A 14,039-nucleotide genomic window follows, 5' to 3' on the forward strand; every position below is an offset into this window, starting at 1 on the left:
ATCAGTTTTCTGGGCTTCAATCTTTAGATCAATTTAGCTCTAGCATCAAAACTTCTTGTTTTCTTGTTTCAGAACATAGTCTTTCTGAATTTACCTCCTTAAGTAGTGCGCAGTCAATGTGTCGCGCAACATCCACAACATAAGCAGAGTCTGTAACAATGTTTACAGCATATTGTGAAAATGTTTTAAAGGCAACAATGACAGCACTAAGTTCAACCAGTTGGGGTGATCCCTGTGTCAAGTGTATCAATTCTTGCCATTGCTTCCCATCATACCAAGTGACCACTGCCTTTCCCGATTTCCCAGAACCATCTGTAAAGACCATAGGGCCTTGCACTGGGCTATCTGCTGCCGGCAGCTTTTGAAGTATTTGTATGTCCAAATAAGTTTGTAATAATTTGTGACTGGGAAGATGATAGGATATTTGTCCCTTGAATCCTTCCAGAACCAACTGAAACAGTAAACTGCCAAACACCAGCTTATGTAATAGTGTTCAATGGGAATTATCAAGTAATTGGGATCTTGGCCCGTGAGCTGAACGTGCCGCATACATCCTTTGGTGATGATTTTCAATACTAGTTCAATCCGAGTGCTCACTGTCCTCCATGGTTGTACAGATAAAAATAACCACTCTAAGACATGTAGTGGATCCTGCCAGCACTCATTCCATTGGCCCAACAATCCCATGGGATGATAGTTAGCAATGACAACATACAAACTTATCAGTTTCTATGTCTACACGGTGTACCCTTTTTTGTTGCAGACCATTGGCCACCCTCTCTAGGGCTAAGCTGGCTTCCTTAGTGATCAGGGAGACATTAAATCAGTGTCACCCTTCAAGAGATCAAAGAGTGGTTTCAATTGGTCTGTTGTAAGGCCCAAGTATGGCCTCACCCAATTTATGGTCCCTAATAATTTTTGCAAATCATTTAGGGTTCTGACATTTACTGGGAGCTGGATAGACTGTGGCTTAAGTGTTTGATCTAGCACTTTAACTCCCAAGTATTTCCACGGGGCTTGTTGTTGAATCTTTTCTGGTGCTATACATAGCCCAAAGGTGGCCAACGACTGCTGCAAAACTGGATACACTTGCTGAATTTGCAGCTGATACAAGAACATCATCCATATAGTGATATCAATACACTTGTGGAAATTGTTCCTGTACAGGTGACTTTCTTAGGTGTCATCAGCTTTTGGAGAATGCACATTCCAAACTACAGGATGATTGGAAGCCCTCTCTATCATGTGACCTGAAAGAAGAATTATTTTAAATGGGGCCCTGAGCCACAACAAGCCTTTGAACAAATCAAATGGGAGATAGTTCAAGCAGTAGCCCTTGGGCCGGTTCAGACTGGGCAAGATGTAAAGAATGTGCTCTACACCGCAGCCGGGGAGAATGGCCCTACCTGGAGCCTCTGGCAGAAAGCACCAGGGGAAACTCGAGGACAACCCTTGGGCTTTTGGAGCCAGGGATAGAGGATCAGAGGCCCGCTATACTCCAACTGAAAAAGAGATATTGGCAGCTTATGAAGGGGTTTGAGCCGCTTCAGAAATGATTGGTACTGAAGCACAGCTTCTCCTGGCGCCCCGGTTACCAGTGCTGGGCTGGATGTTTAAAGGGAGGGTCTCATCTACACATCACACAACTGATGCTACATGGAGTAAGTGGATCACAATGAGCTCGGACAGGAAATCCCAATCATCCAGGAATTTTTGAAATTATTATGGATTGGCCAGAAGGTGAAGATTTTGGGATGTCATCAGAGGAAGAGGTGACACATACTGAAGAAACCCCTTTGTATAACGAACTGCCAGAACATGAGAAGCAATATGCCTTGTTTACTGATGGGTCCTGCTGTATTGTAGGAAAGCATCAGAGGTGGCATGCGGCTGTATGGAGTCCCCTGGGACAAGTTGCAGAATCTGCTGAAGGACAAGGTGAATCGAGCCAGTTTGCAGAGGTGACAGCTATCCAGCTGGCTTTAGATGTTGCTGAACGAGAAAGATGGCTGATACCTTACCTCTATACTGACTCATGGATGGTGGGAAATGCCCTATGGGGGTGGTTACGGCAATGGAAGCAAAGTAATTGGCAACACAGAGGTAAACCCATCTGGGCTGCTGCATTATGGCAAGAAATTGCTGCTGAGTTGGAGAACTTGGTTGTAAAGGTACATCATGTAGATGCTCGTGTACCCAAGAGTCAGGCCACTGAGGCACATTTAAACAGCCAGCAGGTAGATTAAGCAGCCAAGACTGATGTGGCTCAAGTAGATTTCGATTGGCAACATAAGGGTGAATTGTTTATATCTCGGGGAGCCCATGACACAAGGTCATCAAGGACGAAATGCAACATGGGCCCGAGATCAAGAGGTGGACTTAACCATGGACGCTATTCCACAGGTCATTCATGAATGTGAAACATGCGCTGCAGTTAAGCAAGCCAAGAGGTTAAAGCCTCTGTGGTATGGAGGACGATGGCTGAAATATAAATATGGTGAGGCTTGGCAAATTGACTGTATCACACTCCCACAGACCCACCAAGGCAAGTGCCATGTGCTTCCAGTGGTGGAAGCAACCACTGCATGGCTGGAAACATACCCTGTGCCCCATGCCACTGCCCAGAACACTCTCCTGGGCCTTGAAAGACAGGTCTTGTGGTGACATGGCACCCCAGAAAGAATTGAATCAGACATTTCAGCTCATTTCCGAAATAGTCTCATAGACACTTGGGCCAAAGAACATGGTATTGAGTAGGTATATCACATTCCTTATCATGCACCGGCCTCTGGGAAAATTGAACGATGTAACAGACTGTTAAAGACTACACTGAAAGCAATGGGTGGTGGAACTTTCAAACATTGGGATACACATTTAGCAAAGGCTACCTGGTTGGTTAATACCAGAGGATCTGCTACCCAAGCTGGTCCTGCCCAGTCAAAGCTTTTGCATGCTGTAGAGGGGGATAAAGGTCCTGTAGTGGAGCTTAAAAACATGCTGGGGAAAACAGCCTGGGTCATTCCTGCCTCAGGTTAAGGCAAAACTATTCATGGGACTGCTTTTGCTCAGGGACCTGGGTGCACTTGGTGGGTAATGCAGGAGTTTGAAGTGTGCTTCAAGGGGAGTTGATTCTGCATGAAAATAGCCAATTAATTTAATTGTGTGATATTAAATTTTACATAATATTGTATATTGTCACTTCTATATGCCCATTAGTACCATATATCTTGTGGCACCCTTCTATACCACTTTGGATTTGAAGATCTGAACCTAACTTTTTTTTAACTGCCATACCATTGAAAAATGCCTTTGGTGAATCCAGATCAGCGCAGCCATAATAGAATCAGAACTGGCTTCAACATGCAACAATCCAACACCTCGTACCGTCTTCCCTGCTCAGAAAGAGTGTTACAACAGATGGAGCCCAATGTCACAGACTAAATGAACTCTATGGGCTTTAGAGGGATGGTCCATAGACTAAGGGAATGATATCTGTGTATTTATGTTAAAGGACAGGAGAGGTGATGATGTATTGGAAAACATATCATGATGTAAATGGTATGGAATAAGGGGTGGATACTGCCCTGGTTTCAGCTGGGATAGAGTTAATTTTCTTCTTAGTCGCTGGTGCAGTGCTGTGTTTTGGATTTGGTATAGGAACACTGTTGATAGCACACTGATGCTTTTAGTTGTTTCTAAGTAATTTTTATAGTAAGTCAAGGACTTTTCAGTTTCTCATGCCCTGCCAGTGAGAGGGCATGGGAAATTGGGATGGGACACAGCCAGGTCAGCTGACCTGAACTAGCCAACATGGTATTCCATACATACCAAGGGACATCATGCTTTGTATATAAACTGGGGGGGTGGAGTTGGCCAGAGTCAGGTGATCACTGCTCGGGGACTGGCTGGGTATTGGTCAGGTGGTGATCAATTGTATTGTGCATCATTCGTTTTATTTTCTCTCTTCCCTTTGGATTTCATTCCTCTCCCCCGCTCCTTCCTTTTCATTATAACTGTTGTTGTTATTATTGCTCTCATTTTTATTTTATTTCAATTATTAAGTTGTTCTTATCTCAACCCTCGAGTTCTGCATTCCTTTCCAATTCTCCTCCCCATCCCTCTGGGTGAGGGGGGAGTGAGTGGCTGTGTGGCACTTAATTACCAGCCAGGGCTAAACCACAACACCACTGCAGACCCTCCCTAGCATCCTCCTTCTTCCCTTTTCTCCCCAGTTTAGCCAAGGGGGAAGATTGCTGTGGGTTGCCACCCTCCCTGCAGAGGAGCAGCACCAAGGAGCATGGTTCTCTCTTGGCTTCCCACAGGAAAAAAGTATAGAAATGTTGTGGACCATAGATAGAAAGGTTGCATTTCTGTTCCTAGATTCTATATCTTTCTGCCATGATACTAATGCACTGTTAATTTCTCGCTACCACCATGTCTCTCAGATGCCTGGCTGAGGCACCTACACCCCCAAAACTTCTACTGTGCAGAAACTGTCTCCATGAGGTGCTACACTGAACTGCTGAGGTGCTACAGGTAAACTGCTCTGAGCTAGCTCTCACTTTGCAATTTTGATTGCTGCCTGTGAGCTACCCCCAAGCCTTGCAGGCTCTCTGCACTCTTTTGCACACATAATTTCTGGCCATCCCTGTTCCCCTTAACTTACAGGTGTTCTTGCTTCCAAGCTTTATCCCCTGCTCCTTCCAGCTTCCTGTACCTCAGACCAAACAGTGTCCCTGTCCCAGTAATTGCTCTGGATGCTCACAATTCACTTGGCTATCAGGTTGTCCTGTATTGCACTGAAGGCATGACAATGCTAGAGAAAATAGGGAAAACAATCAAACAAAAAAGGCAGCATACACACACACACTTCACAGTTCACCTTCCCAAACCTGTCCCAGTCTTCTCTTGCCCTTCTCCTCATGCTAAAACTTCTTTATCACACCCTCCCCATTGGTAGGGATGTAAAATCTGTTCATCCCTAGTAGGAATGAGGGATCCATGTCTTAAAATACAGCTTAAAATGAAGTTTGCAAGTAGTATTTTCAAAACAATGCAGTATCCAAGGTCTCAACTGAAACATGAATCCTTATCTAACTACAACTCTGTTTTCCAGCAGAAGTATAGCTATACCTGGGCTATGGACAGATAATCATGTTTTACAAGTATAAAAAGCCTTATAGTAAAGTAAGAAATGGTGAAAAATTTGAAAGTGATGAGTAAGACGGTGAATTGTATTAATGAAATAAAGAACACAGGGGGTTTCCTCTTCGTAGGTTGTTTGGTTTTTTTTCCCAATTGGTGCAGCGCTTCAAACAGGGCACACGAAGGCACCGAGTAAGCGGCAGTTAGCCGCCCAGCCGCCCCCGCCCGCCGACGGGTTCCCGCTACCCCGCGAGGACCACAGGCGCCCTCGCTTGGCGCGCTGCGGAACAGCGTCCCCGCCAGCCCAAAGAGTCACACAGCAGAAGCGAAGCCTCTTGGCACCGTTTCCATCGCGAGCTTTAGTAGGGTATTAATCGTTGTACATACATCCATTCTTTCCAGAAAACGGTTTGTTCATCTCCTTTGTTTCCTTCTCGGAGACCCTTTTCTATAAAGGCGAGGGACTGAACAAGGCAATCACCAGTGCACAAGTACACCACCCCCACCACCCCCAATGTACTTTTGTCCTTCTACATCATCTTTCAGACTTCTTTCTGCTTTGCCAAAGCAGGCTGACAAGCCCCAGGATGAGCTTCAAAAAGAACACAGAAAACTGATTATGCATAAGACACAGCAAAGGGATGGATGTGGTAGAGACCAAGGGACAGGGGGACAACACACACCACAGGAGTTTAGGTTCAAAAGCAGAATCCTTTGATTTAGTCGTCTTTTTTTTTTTTTTTTTTCTTCCCCAAGACTTTAAAAACACCTTCCTGAAAATACATTAAATTTAGAAGACTTGTGAATTGCAACCTCAGTGGTTCGCTACCAAAAGTCAACTGACTTTTTCTGAAAGACTGAGAGCTGGTATTTAGACAAAGGCTGCTTAAGAGACCCACCTGCTAAATACTGTTTAAACCTTTAGTGGAGTGCATTTGTCAGTGTACAACTTCTTAATTTGCAAAATAACAGTTTGCTAAATAAGTTCTGAAAGTTTTTTAATGCTGCAGTCTCCTAGCTCTTCCTAACAGAACAGAACCATACCTCAAAGCTACATCCGTAACACAGGGAATTATAAAACCAACTACAGAAATTCAATTTAACCCAGTGGGATGTTCAGAGGTTTCAAGACAATAATTCAAAACTATATACTGTATATACCAGAGGAAGCACTTGCCCTTTCTGTGTTAATAGAATGTGAATTTTTATGAACGTATCTTCTAAAAATTCTCACCTGGTCTCTTGGCTCTTACCTGTCGGCATCAGACAACAGCAAAAGTAAAGACACTAATTAAAGATTTCTTACCAAGAAGTCTGAATGATCCGATTACTACCTTGGTGTTCACTTATTAAACAAAACAATGAGATATCTTAAGTATCTGAACCTGTTACACACCTTAGTTATGTTCAGGTACATTCTTTAATTTAAAGATTATAACAATGTTGAGGGAATATACAAATTGCTCATAAAATAAACCTGAAATGTTGGTGTTTTATAAGAAGTTACTTGAAGTTTGTCTCTGCTTTGCTTTAGCTTCTTTTGCTGCCTTACAAGTTTAAGATGCATAATCCCTTTCCTCTTCAAAAAACCCTGCTGTCCTCACTATTGTGCCAAAAAGATCACCCACAGACTGTTCACAAGAAGAACTTCCAGCAGCGTACAAGAACAGAGTCAGAGGCTATGTGAGAGACCATCTCACTACCCACAGAAGCCCACAGGGCCAGATGGACCACACCCAAAGATGGTACTGGCTGATCTCAATGGTGACCGAGATGGGGAGTTCCCCAATAAGTCATGCCATCTTCAAAAAAAGCCAGAACTGTTCAAGGAACTATAGGCTGATCAGTATAATTTTTGTCCATAGGAAAGTCACAGAGCAGGACCTCTACACAAGGAAAAACATTACAGTCTGCTTAGGTGAACAACTTGGGTAAAAGTTGGTTGGATGATTTGGCTTAGAGGTAACAGTTAATGGCTCGTATTCTACCTGGACCACAGTAACAAAGTGGAGGACCACAGGGGCCCAACCTGTAACCTGTACTGCTTAACATCATCATTGACCTGGGAAGAGCCACTCTTGTCAAGCTTTCAGGTGACACCAAACTGGGGGGACCAGCCAATGAGCTGGAGAGCAGGGCTGCCATCCAGAGGGACCTGGGCAGGCTGGAGGAACGGGCAAGCCCTACCCCTGGGAATGCACAGCCCTGGGCAGCACTCCAGTCTGGGCACTGCCTGCTTGGGCAGCAGCTCTGTAGAAAAGTCCCCAGGGCATTGGGGGACAGCAAGCTGTACAGGAGTCACTTGTGGAGCTGGCAGCAATGAGGGCCAGCAGCATCTGGTGCTGTAGGAACAGGGGCACAACCAGGAGATGGAGGGATGTGATGATCCCCCTTGACTCTACACTTCTTAGAGCATACCTAGATACTGTGTCCTCTGGTTTAGGCTCCCCAGTCCAGGAGAGACACTGCCAAACTGGAGTGAGCCCAGCAGAGGCCCACCAGGATGCTCAGGGGCTGGAGCACCTGCCCTGAGAGGGGAGCCTGAGGGATAGGGCTGCTTCAGCCTGGAGAAGGGAAGGCTTTGGGGGCACCTCATAGCAGCCTTCTCCTGCCTACAAGCAGATCACTGAGAAGATGGAGCCAGGCTCTCTGCAGCAGTGCATGGTAGCTGGATGAGTCATAACAGGTGCAAGTTGAAACAAGACAAGTTCAGACTGGAAATAAAGGGAAACCTTTCTCCCCATGGGGGACAGTACAGCAGTAGTGCAGGTTGCCTAGAAGTGCTGTGCAGTCTATTCTTGGAGGTTTTCAAGACAGACTGCATAAAGCCCTGAGCCATGTGGTCTGACCTCCTCACTGACTCTGCTTTGAGCAGTCAGTCAGACAAGAGACCCCCAAGATTCCCTCCAACCTTAACTGCTGCATGACTGTCTACAGTGCTGTCAAGCTTCAAAGCAAAACTGAAAGCCTAGCGAGCTCTTTAACCTTTTGTTTACATTAGTCTTACCTGTTAATATAATAGGTGACAAAAATCCTACAGCAAATCCAATCTTTAAGCTGACTGTCTTTGCAAAGCCACTGTCACGTGTTGACGCAGAAGGCTCGGACACAACTTATACAACCAATGTGATCAAGTTAGTGCCACTTTATTAAGGGATACACAGCAATTTATACTCTACAGGTGCTATTAATAGACTCACACCAATTTCTACCCCCAGCTAAAAATACGCTACGCAGGCTTTGTTATGTAAAAGGTGATAGGTTAAAACTACTCGTTCACACGCTTCCACCTCCCCTATGATTGGTCCTGGTGTGGTGCCCACATGCTGCTCCCCCCTTGTGCAGGCAGCCTGTTTTTTCTCATCTTTCTGTCCAACTCATCTCTCTGTGAATACACAGTTTCTTTGTCTCCCTTGGCCTTGCATATGTCCTTCACAACACCTGCAGCTTGTTAGAGCTGCGGCCTGTTATTACAACCAAGTTATTCGGTCTGGATTGCTCATAATATGTTCATTGTCTTCCAGCCACTCCACAGTCATGGAAGAAAAACACAGAAAACTTTGAACAAGCTATTAATTTGGATCCACAAACCTGCATGCTATCATCTTCCACTCTTGGGAACTGGGGAAGATGGGCCTTCATAATTACCATCATACTGCCTGTTACATATGCTCATCAGAAGCATGAAAAGAATTGCACAACTCCAAGCAGGTAAGAGTAACAACAAGACAGTCACATGTGCCAGAGTTCAGTTATGTTCCACCTGAAGTCAGTGTAAAACACAAATTCAAGAAAATCAGTACTGGACACAAAACAAACAGGTTTTCCAATCTAAATCTAAATTTATTCTCTTAAATATATGGCAATAAAATAAAATAAAGATCAGTTCCATAGATCACAGAACTTTTATCACAGGTGGGGTATAAATGAGAAGACCTGCATTCACCTATATCAGAGAAAACAAAAGCAGATGTGCTGCTGGCATGTAGAGTGATAACAGAGCCCATGTTGTTAGCAAATGAAATTGCCAAAGCAGCAGCAAGAGGTACATCACAATTCTTAAATAACAATGCAGGACATATGAGTTTCTTCCAAACACCCAACTCATTAGCAGAACCCTGATGCTTGCTTTCAAAAAGGTCTGCTGTGTGTAATCCTTCTGCCAGGGATTACTGAACTTCAGTAACGGAGAACTTCATTCTTATATAAGTAAACTAATTAAAACTTAGCAGCATGTATGAAGTAGTCTCTTTGGATGAGAAGTGGCTTATGAAACAGCCGTCAGCTAACAAGCATGCTCTACAGCAGTCAGATGAGGGAATGCAAAAATCAGTTCACCGGTTTTCAAATGGCTAAGTTACAAGTCTTATAGTCTAAAGAACAAGTGGAAGGGACTGCATAAATACCAACCTTTAAGAGTAACTCTTAAAAACCCCAACCCAGTATTTCCAAAACAGACAAGTCCTCAACAGTTTGAGGAAGACTCACAAGGAGAAATGACTACCACGCAACCAGTTTAAAAACTGATAACTAAAAAGAGGGGGGTTTATGTTTACCAGTTATTGGACATTATATTCCCAACTGTTGTGATTTAACCCCAGCCAGCAACCAAGCACCACACAGCTGCTTGCTCATTCCCCCTCACCCAGAGACCTCACCCTCACCCAGAAACCTGCCCCTTAATTTATAGCTGTTATTGCTTTTTAGCTATTCAAACTAGCACATTCCAATCAAATCTGTTGTTATCTCGAACCCTTCAAGCCCCACGTTGGGTGCCAAAAAGGACTGTCATGTTTAACCCTGGCCAGCAACCAAGCCCCACGCAGCCACTCGCTCACTCCCCCTCACCCAGAGGGATGGGGAGGAGAATCAGAAAGGAATGTAAAACTCAAGGGTTGAGATAAGAACAGTTTAATAGGTAAAGCAAAAGCCGCACATGCAAGCAAAGCAAAGCAAGGAATTCATTCAGCACTTCCCACGGGCAGGCAGGTGCTCAGCCATCCCCAGGAAAGCAGGGCTCCATCATGCGTAACGGTTACTCAGGAAGACAAATGCCATAATGCCAGATGTCCCCCCCCTTCCTTCTTCTTCCCCCAGTTTATATATACTCTGCATGACATCCCATGGTATGGAATATCCCTTTGGCTGGTTCAGGTCAGCTGTCCTGGCTGTGTCCCCTCCCAAGTTCCTGTGCCCCCCCCAGCCCTCTGGCTGGCAGGGCCCAAGGAACTGAAAAGTCCTTGATTCAGTATAAATATCACTCAGCAACAACTGAAACCATCAGCATCCTATCAGCATTGTTCTCACATCAGAGCCAAAACACAGCACTGCACCAGCTACTAAGAAGAAAATTAACTCCATCCCAGCTGAAACCAGGACAATAAGTCATTTATAAATCAGAAACCTAAGAACAAGCTAATTGTCTAGGTGCTCCTTACAGCCAGTGAAAGGAAACGGACACCTCTAAAAGCAAGACTCTTCTCATTTTAAAATGGACATCTAAGGTCACAGGTCTACTTATAAGTTTAGATTTAGGGGTGTCCTGATTTTAGCTGGGATAGAGTAAATTATCTTCTTAGTAGCTGGTGCCGTGCTGTGTTTTGGATTTGGTGTGAGAACAATGCTGATAGCACACTGATGGTTTTAGTTGTTGCTGGGTGATGTTTATACTAAGTCAAGAAATTTTCAGTTCCTTGGGCCCTGCCAGCCAGAGGGCTGGAGGGGCACAGGAAATTGGGAGGGGACACAGCCAGGACAGGTGACCCAAGCTAGCCAAAGAGGTATTCCGTACCATATGACATCATGCTGAGTATATAAACTGGGGGAAGAAGAAGGAAGGGGGGGGACATCTGGCATTAGTCTTCCCAAGTAACTGTTATGCGTGACGGAGCCCTGCTTTCCTGGGGATGGCTGAGCACCTGCCTGCCCATGGGAAGTGCTGAATGAATTCCTTGCTTTGCTTTGCTTGTGTGTGCGGCTTTTGCTTTACCTATTGAATTGTTCTTATCTCAACCCTTGAGTTTTACATTCCTTTCTGATTCTCCTTCCCATCCCTCTGCGTGAGGGGGAGTGAGCGAGCGGCTGCGTGGTGCTTGGTTTCCAGCTGGGGTTAAACCACGACAAGGGGAAATTAATCCTAACTGTAGTAAAGAAATAGTTAAAAACAGGATGCTCATATTGAAGATGAATTAAGCTATTTAATTTTTCTTTGGCAAAAGATATTAATTCATCCATGGCAGCCTGATTAAAATAATATCTATTTATTAACAGGGTATCAGTTGTCCCCCAACTGTTTCCATTCCAACAGTAACTCAAGAAGATGTTAAACAGCAGCTATTAATTGGAAACTTTTACGTCAGCAAACGTAGATAACTTGGATACAAGCATGCTGAAAGAGATGGCATAGATACTGGCTGGACTTATAATGCTTACTGTCATTAAGCTTTGAAAAACTGGAACTGGAAAAGCTCACAAGAACATAAAGAACACAAGTGCTATATCAATATTTACAAAAAACAAATTGGGTGCCTTAAGTAATTATAGGCCTGTCAGCCTGAAGTAAATTTTGTGAAGAAAAATATTTTTTTATATAGTGAAATAGTTAATGAGGGATTTAATTATGAATAATTACATTATACAATGAATGCTAATCAGCAGGTCTAACAGACAACAAACTATTTTTCTACTGGGTTTAAAAAAAGTAAGTCTTTATGTAATATTCTTACTCTCCTGGAAGATACTCAGTTTGGCACTCTAGAACAATCCAATATCAACAAAGAACTTTTAAAACTGTGTAAGTTTGATTTATGGGCTCCAGGATACACCTGTAAACAAGGAGTTTTCATCAAGTGATATGTTTCTAGCGTGACCACACATGACTTGCCCATGCTGTTTGACATTTAACAGCACCCATCCCAAAGAAACCCAAAAACATCACAAAAGAGAAAGAAAATGCATAAATAATGAAAAAGACATTGTTGATACATTACTAGGTGACTAGTAGCACAGGAACATAATTTGGAATATTCTCCTTGAACAAATCTACAGAAGATAATCCCATTTCAGGCAACTGGATATGCACTGGTTTTCTTGGAAAGAAGATCACAGAAAGCAAATCACAGGCCAGGTTGCCTATTCTGAGCACAGGTAACAGTAGATATAACAAGAAACCCAAGGGTATGCACATATGCATCTAGAAACAAGAAGGTGGTGTTTTCTACCCCAGAAAATGCTGCCTCTGGAAAAAAAAAAAGCTTTTGGGCAAAGTAGGCATTTTCATGGTGCATCTGTAAGGATCAGTCATAGCCTCAAAGGACTGATGTCTGTTGTACTGGGTTTGAGTTCCAAGGTTTTAGTAGCCGGGGGAGACTACAGGGGTGGCTTCTGTGAGAAGATGCCAGAAGCTTCTCACATGTCACAAGTAGCCAGTTGCAGCCAGCTCCAAGATGGACCCATCACTGGCCAAAGCTGAGTCAAGTCAATCAGCAATGGTGGTAGCACCTCTGTGATAACATATTTAAGAAGGGGGAAAAAAAAACTGCTGCACAACAGCAGCTGGAAGAGAGGAATGAGAATATGTGACAGCAACAACCCTGCAGACACCCAGGTCAGTGAAGGAGGGGGAGGAGATGTTACCGAAATCTCGGAATGAAGAACTTATCGACACCAATGAGATGTAGATAAGCAGACACTTCTTTATTGACGGCTGGGTGCGTGAGCGAGTCCTCTCACGATCAACGCACACCAGGTCCCAAAATCAGATTCCATATATAGAACTTATTCATACATATTCATTAAATATTCATGCATAATCATAACATTTCCCGTAAATCATTAACATATTCTCCTCCTATATCCGATTCTGCGCAGTAGAGCTTAGAAAGGTCTAGAAATGGGTCTGGGGTACGATTTGGGTAGGTGGTATGTGAGTCTGTGGTCGCGATCTCCCCCTGCCGGAATTACCTTTTACTAAAGTTCACGGTTTCTTGGCAGGCACCTACAAGCTGTTCCAGTCGACTCTCCCCAGTTCCCATTCATCTCATATTCTGACATTTCAATACACCTCTGCGTACAGAAGACTGGTTAAGTACAAAGGAACCTTTCAACCCTAGAGTTATTACCTGAGTTTTCACAATGGTTCCAGGCCCTTCTTCTAGCCTTGGTACAAGACGTACAAAAGATCTCATAGCAGCTTTTACTGTGCAACTATAAGTTTCCTATAAAAATTTTTCTTATTCTTCTATATTTTAATTCTATTAAATGATTTTATAAAATCAATTAATCAATCTAATATAATCAATCAATCTTAACTTATTAACAAATCGATAACATTTCCCCCCTTTGAAAGTGTTGAAAATCATTATTTCAATACTTTCACATTATTCATATATCTTTTGTTTCAACATATTTTGGTAATGGATCATATCTTGGTGAAATAGTTGGTACTTCTCTCATAATCATTCTATTCACTGCAATTCTATTGGTAAACTATTTCTTCAGACATGCTTATACTAGCATGCTCATCAAAAAGACAACTAGTAACAGAAACAAAGTTTTAATTATAGATTGTATCCAAGAGCTCAAATTCCATCCCAGTTTGTTAAAAATTTTCCCAAGCCAATCTTCTGACATATCCTTTTGAATTGTTTCAGTTTCTTTTTCAATTTTTCCCAATAGGTCTAGATCATGTTCCACATCCTGAGTGACATTTGAAATGTGGATACAACAGTGGTCCGATTTATCCTTGAGATATCCACATACTCCATGTTCTTTAAGTAGGAGCATATCTAGTGCCATTCTATTTGTAAAGTCATTCTGGAGGTCGCCTGTAATTATATATATTCAATTCCTTAAACCCCTTTTTGTTAACGTTTGCTAATTTTTCCACTTGACCA

The sequence above is a fragment of the Falco naumanni genome, chromosome W (assembly GCF_017639655.2).
Source record: "Falco naumanni isolate bFalNau1 chromosome W, bFalNau1.pat, whole genome shotgun sequence".
NCBI lineage: Eukaryota > Metazoa > Chordata > Aves > Falconiformes > Falconidae > Falco > Falco naumanni.